Below are 7510 nucleotides of genomic sequence, written 5' to 3' on the forward strand. Positions count from 1 at the left end.
GTCACTCACTTATCAAAGATATATTATTGAGCATATTTTGGGACAGATAGAGCTCTCACGCCAAATACAGAGCCATAAGTGGATAATTAGGGGTTTGGGTGGAACTTTTCTTTTCTCTTACTAGCAATGTTCCGTATGTGACCAATAGCTCATATTTCCCATATTCAATTGACAACTTAGGTCCCTTAGCTAATGGTTTGCAATCTCTTTTGTTAAAGGGTTGGTCTGTTGGGTCTTTCATTTATTAATTTCAATGGATGAGAAAAGTATATGTTCATAATCCTATTTCCTCACTATTCTAATTAGATGACTTGAATAAGCAACTATAAATATAAGATAATCTTAGCACTTTGGCTTCACAGTGATGAGAAAAACAGGAATAGTATGTGTTGTGGCTTGCATTTAGATGACCCCCCTCAAAAAGTCTCGTGCAATCATAGGTGGGGCTTCTTCAGATCTAGAGTGTGTGAGGCTGGAATTAAAGGTATGTGGTTACTAAGTTAGTCCACTGATTGGTTTGGCACAGTTCTAGTTGAGAGTGCTACCTTCCCAGGGCAAGTAGCCTAGATAGACTATAAAGGGACAGAAAGAAGCTGCTCTTGCCACTTATCACTTGTCAATAGTTGTATCTTTTGTCATTTGTTGCTTCCTGCTTCTTGCTGCCTTCTTCCTGTCATGAATAGTTTTTCCTCTGCCATTCCACCCTGCCATGGAGCCAGCCACCACTGAACTGAAACCTCTACAAATTGTGAGCCAAAATAAAGCTCTCCTGCTTTAACTTTGAGTGTTGGGTATTTTGTCTCAGAAATGAGAAAAGTAACTAAGACAGTATGTTAGTTAGCTTTCTGTTGCTGTAACAAATACCTGAAAAAATACCAACCACAGTCAACCTCACCTTGTTCTTTGATGTCACTGCTGATGGCTAGCCCTTCAGACACTACTCCCTCAAGATGTTTGCAGGCAAAGTTCCAAATATAGAAGAAAACTTTCATACTCTGAGCACCGGGGATAAAGGATGGGTTATAAGATAACCCATATAAGGGTTATAAGGGTTAATGCTTTTACAGAATTATTCCAGGATTCATGTGCCAGGGTGCTGACTTCACATGCCACAACGGAACTGGTAGCAAGTTCATCTACAGGGAGAAACTTGATAACTAGAACTTCATCCTGAAGCACACAGGTCCTGGCATCTTGTCCATGGTGAATGCTGGACCAACCACAAATGGTTCCCAGTTTTTCATCCGCACTGTCAAGACTGAGTGGTTGGATGGCAAGCATACGGTCTTTGGGAAGGTGAAAGAAAGCATGAACATGTGGAGAGCATGGAGAACTTTGAGTCCAGAAATGGCAAGACCAGTAAGAAGATGCATCCTCACTGACTGTGGGCAACTCTAATGCATTTGACTTGTGTGTATCATGACTACAAAATCATTCTTCTCTAGCTCCGGAGAGTGCCGTCTGCATTTATTTGCTCACAACATCCCATCATCTCGGCTCTCACTGCAGTTCTTTGGGTTTCATATTTTTCTTGCTCCTCTCCAAATGTAGCTGGATTTCAGAATTAAGCTTATGGTTATGAATAAAAACTGAATAATGAAAAAATAGCAAAGTTATATAGTTTTGGAGGTTTCAGTCCACAGTCAGACATTGACAGCAGCAAAAGATATACCTGCTCCAACAGAATTTAGCACAGGCCAACTTCTTCCTTCTCCAATTTTTCATTCTGTCTTGGCTGTAAGCCCATTGGTTGGTCCCATCCACAATCAGGTTGGGTATTCCCCCTCAGTTTGCTGGCCTATATGCCAATCATCTCTGGAAACAATCTCACAGACACACCAGAAGTGTGTTTTACTAATCTGCTAAGTGTCTCTTTCTTAATCCAGTCAATCACGATTAACTATCATAGCAGGGCACTAAGATGCTGCAGCCTTCAAGGAAGGAGTCCCCAACACATAAAGGCAACCTCAGGAGAGGTGTTTTGGTTAGTAACACCTCTGGTTTCTTGATCTCTGAGGAAAGTTTTTGTCTTATGACAACATAATAGCACTAATGAATGTAATCTGTGTGCATGAGTGAAAATACACATATTGGGTAGGGATACAAAACTGCCTTTAGTAAACTGTCTCTCTCACTTCTATCTGGGAGAACTTTTCTTCCTATGCATTCAAGTCTGTTCCTGTGCTTCCTCTAGGACCTAGACCTCTTTCTCTTCTGTCTTCAATTATTTTCTTTTCTCTCATTTTTCTTTTTACTCATAAATATGTACAAATCACCTTTAGTATTTCAAAACAAAACATGAAAGTAAAACTGCCACCAATCCTCTCCTTTGGCCTTCTACAGTGAAGTTCTTGTACCATCTTTCAGCTAAAATTTCTGCTGAGATGACCATTACCTCCCAACTGACAAATTCTTTTCTGTCCTTCTAATTCTGTCCTTAGTTTTTGAGGCTCCTGAACACCAGCTCTTTCTTCATAAGCCTTGTTACTCTGGGCTCTATATCATTATTCTGTCTTGAATTTTCCCTATAGCTCTATCTCCTACCAATTCTTTGAAATTTTCTTCAAAGTTTCTCTTTGTTCACCATTACAAGTCAGTGTTTTCCAAGTCCTAAACTACCTGTAGCATTCTATTTATATTTTCAAATATGAAATACTTTCCTTAATGAAATTATCATTTTTATAGATAAAATTTGATTGCATGTTAGAAGTTCATATAGTTCAATTTATAATAATCCCCATATCTCTATTTCAATTTCTTATCTTTTCCTAAGCTTAGTCCCAAATTTTATTGATCAACTCAATGGTATATTAGTTCATTTTTCTGTTATTATAATGAAATATTTGAGATAGGCTAATTTTTATAAAGAACAGAGGTTTATTTAGCTTACAATTTAGGAAGCTAAAAGTGTGAAAAGTATGGTACAGGCTCTGGTATGGGTCTTATGACTGATGATGGAAGTGTAAGCAGGAGCAAGAGATCACATCTTCAAACAGGAAGCCACAGAGGCTCTAGTCCCATATCCAAAGACAACCTCCAATGACCTAAGAACCTACCACTGGGCCCCATCTCTTAAAGTTTACCACCTCCAATTATTTTAGACAACTAAATTAGGTAAAAATATTACAGGCAGTCAGACAGGGCTAGGGCCTTGAGGGAGTCAGTGCAGAAGATAAGAACATATTACAACTGTGGCTGAAGCTACATCTTTTGAAGGCCAGGCCTCAAGATAAAGATGAAATGACCAAACATACATGCCTCCCCAAGGGATAAGCAATAAATGGAAGATTATGCTATAATTGGTAACACCTGGTCCAATAAAGTCACCTGAGTGACATCAGTCAACTAGGTGAGTGACCATGTTTTTCTGATCCATCTCTTCTTAAAAGGGACTTTGTTCTTTGTACATTTGCTACATAACCTACTTCCCCCCTGGATCAATATTACCTAAGCAGCTATTCATGTAACATTATTGATCTTAGTTTTGACCACATTTTATCCACCTTGTAATTTTGTACCCAGTTTTTAATTTTGCTTTATAAAAATTCCTTTGAGAAGTAGGCTTACTAGCAATCCACTTTTATGTCCCCTCTTGTCTCTCAGGAGCTATCTCTCTCAATAATTTTTTCTACTTTTTAAAAATTAAAAAAAAAAACTTTTTTCTCCATTCCTTTGACCTCCCATCACCCTCTCCACCTTTTCCTATTTACAAAGATTTTGTTTCCATTTTTTCCTTTTCTCATTTTTTTCTTTTCCCTTAACTTTTGCCTACCCCTCCCACTTCCCCTCCACCTTTAGACCTTTTTTCATATTACACAACATCGACTATACATTTTGATCCTTCTTTAAACTTTTAGTTTATCACACCAGAGAAACTGTTCTGTATTTACATGTGTGTCCTATTAATTTCACATAAGAGTATGTCCTCAATATGCATCAACTTAGCTATAAATCTCTCTAATTTCTCATGCTTTATGGCTAAGTAGTACTCCATTTTATAAATAAAATCACATCTTCTTTATCCAGTCTGAAGTTGATAGGCAATTAGGCTGTTTCCAAGTTTTAGCTATTACAAACTGTGCCGCTATAACATGGGTGAGCATATACCACTGCGGTATGATTCTTGTAATTCTTTAGGGAAGATACCCAGCAGGGGAATAGCTGGGTCAAATGGGACTTCTAATCCTAGTTGTTTAAAATATCTCCATATTGGTTCCCAGAGTGTTTGCACCAGTCTACACTTGTACCAACAATGAAGAAGTTTTCTTTTCTCATCACAACCCCACCAACATCTGTTATTGGTTGATTTCTTGATAGCAGCCATTCTTTCTGGGATGAGGTGGAATCTCAGTGCTGTTTTCATCTGCATTTCTCAAATGATCAATTATGTTGAACATTTTTTCATGTTTATTTGCTGCTTTTACTTCTTTGTTTGAGAAATATTTGTTCATTTCAGATGCCCATTTATGAACTGGGATTTTTAATTTGGGGGGGCTGATTTTTTGAGCTCTTTATATATTCTGGATAGTAGACCTTTGTCTGAAGAACAGCTGGTAAAAAAATTTCCCCCACATAATTGGTTGTCTCTTAGCTCTATTGGTTTCTCTTGCAGTGAAGAAGCTTTTTAAAAAGATGAGATCCCAATTGTTGATTCTTTGTCCTAGTTCCTTCCCATGCTACTGAGGATTTGTTCATAAAGTCTTTTCCTATGCCAATGTCTTTGAGAGTTCTGCCTAACTTATCTTCCAGCAAGTACAGTGTTTCTTTTTTAATATTTAGATCTTTAATCCATTTGGATTTTAGTTTAGTGCATGGTGAAAGATATGGGCCTAGTTTTAATCTTTGGCAGGTTGAAATCCAGTTTTTCCAGTACCATTTATTAAAGAGGCTATCTTTCCCCCACTGAGGATGGTTGGCTCCTGTGTCAAAAGATGAGGTAGTTTAGCATATCTGGACTTGTTTCTGCATCTTCCAATCTACCACACTGATCCTCAGGTGTTTTTATTTGCCAGTACCATGCTGTTTTTATCACAATGCCTTTATAGTATAGTTTTAAATTGGGGATTGCAATACCCCATGCCATGTCTTTGTTGCCTAGAATTGCTTTTGCTATTCTAGGTCTCTTCTGGTTCGAAATTAACTTTTGCATTATTTTCTCTAGTTCTGTGGAATATACTGTTGGAATTTCAATTGGCATTGCATTGAATCTGTGTAGCAGTTTTGGAAGTATGGCTATTTTCACTATGTTGATTCTTTCTACCTAGGAGAAGGTGATATCTTTCCATTTTCTTATATCCTCTTTGATCTCTTTTTTCAGAGTGCAGTAGTTTTCAGTATAGAAGTCTTTTCCTTCCTTCATTAGATTGATTCCTATATATTCCATTTTTTTGATGTTATGGTGAAAGGTATTGTTTTCCTAATTTCTCTCTCAGTGATTCTGTTATTTCTGTACAAGAAGGCTGTTGATTTTTGAGTGTTTACCTTGTAACCAGCTACTCTGCTGAAAGTATAAATTAAGTCTAGAAGTCTTTTGGCAGAGTTTTTTGGGTCTTCTATGTAGAGTATCATATCATCAGCAAATAATGACAGTTTAACTTCTTTCTTTCCTGTCTTTATTGCTTTAATTTCTTTCTCTTATCTAATTGCTCTGGCTAATGTTTCCAAAACTATATTGAACAGGATTGGTGATAGTGGACATCCTTGTCTTGTTTGTGATTTTAGTGTGAAGGCTTTCAGTTTTTGATCACTTAGTATGATGTTGGCTGTTGGTTTTTCATAGATAGCCTTTATTAAGTTGAGATAAAGACCATCTATTTCAATTTTCTGTAGAGTTTTTAATTATGAAGGGGTGCTGAATTTTGTCAAATGCTTTTTCTGCCTCTCTGGAGGTGATCATTTGGTTTTTGTCTTTGACTCTGTTAATATAGTGTATTATATTTATTGATTTATGCTTGTTGAACCATCCTTGCATCCCTGGGATTAATCCAACATGTTCAGGGTGTATGATCTTCTTTGTAACCTGCTGTATTCTATTTGCCAGTGTCTTATTGAGTATTTTTTGCATCTATGTTCACTAGCGAGATTGGCCTGTAGTTCTCCTTTTTTTAGTTGGGTCCTTTTCTTGTTTTGGAATCAAAGTAACACTTGCTTGTAGGAATGAATTTGGAAATATTACTTCCATTTCAACTTCATTGAAAAGTTTCAAAAGTAGTGGCAACAGTTCTTCTCTAAATGTTGTGTAGAAATTCATCATTGAAGCCATTGGGACTTGGGCTTTACTGTGTTGATAAATTTTTATTGTTTCTAATTTCACTGATTGCAATTGAAGTGTTTATAATTTTTATATCATCTTCATTCAACTTTGATAATTCATATGTATCTAGAAATCTGTCCATTTCATGTTTATTTTCCATTTTATTAGAGTACACATTGTCAAAATAGGTATTGATGATCCTCTAGGTTTCTTCTCGATCTTTTGTTACTTCACCTTTCATTCCTAATTGCATGAATTTGAGCCTTTTCTTTCCTTTTTTTTTTGATAAGGTTGGCTATAGTTTTATGGATTTTATTTATTCTTTCAAAAAACCAACTCTTTGATTTGTTGATTTTTTTGTCATACTCTTATTCTTCATTGCATGATATATGCTTTGATCTTTATAATTTCCTCCCTTGTATGAGCTGTGGGTTTCTCTTGCTCTTCTTTTTCTAGAAGCTTAAGATTCAGCATTAGGTTGTTTATTTGAGCTTGCTCTGTTTTGCTAGTGTGGGCATTCACTGCTATGAATTTCCCTTATAGAACTGCTTTGATTGTGTCCCATAGATTCCTGTATGTTTTTTTGGCACCATGATCTATTTGTAAAGACTGTCTAATTTCTTTTAAAATTTCCTCTGTGACCCATTGGTTGTTCAGGAGAATGTTATTTAATTTCCACGTGTTTGTAAAGTTCTTGTGGTTTCTTTCGATATTGATCTGCAGTTTAATTGCACTATGGTCTGATAATATCTATGGGATAACTTCAACTCCTTTGCATTTACTTAAACAGGTTCTATGAGCTAGTATGTGGTCTATTTGGAGAATAACCCCTGTGCAGCTGAAAAGAATGTATATTCTGTGATTTCTTGATAGCAGCCATTCTTTGTGGGGTGAGGTGGAATCTCAGTGTTGTTTTCATCTGCATCTCTTGAATGACCAGTGATGTGGAACATTTTTTCATATATTTTCTTGCTGCTTTTACTTCTTTGTCTGAGAAATGTCTGTTCATTTCGGATGCCCATTTTTGAATCGGGTCTTTATATTTGGGGGGACTGATTGTTTTGAGTTCTTTATATATCCTTGATAATAGTCCTTTGTCTGAGGTACAGCTGGTAAAAATTTTTTCCCACATTGTAGATTGTCTCTTAGTTCTGCTAATGGTTTCTTTTGAAGTACAGAAGCTTTTTAGTAAGATGAGATCCCAGTTGTTGATTCTTTCTGCTAGTTCCCGTGCTACTGAGGATTTGTTCATAAAGT

At 36.5% G+C, this 7510-nt stretch overlaps 1 pseudogene; it reads left to right on the plus strand.

Moving 5' to 3' along the window:
- Positions 1-126: 126 nt before the first annotated feature.
- On the plus strand, positions 127-1398 carry LOC104866663 (annotated as a pseudogene).
- Positions 1399-7510: the final 6112 nt, after the last annotated feature.

The sequence above is a fragment of the Fukomys damarensis genome, unplaced genomic scaffold (assembly GCF_012274545.1).
Source record: "Fukomys damarensis isolate Sample0158 unplaced genomic scaffold, DMR_v1.0_HiC HiC_scaffold_14, whole genome shotgun sequence".
In the NCBI taxonomy this organism is placed as follows: domain Eukaryota; kingdom Metazoa; phylum Chordata; class Mammalia; order Rodentia; family Bathyergidae; genus Fukomys; species Fukomys damarensis.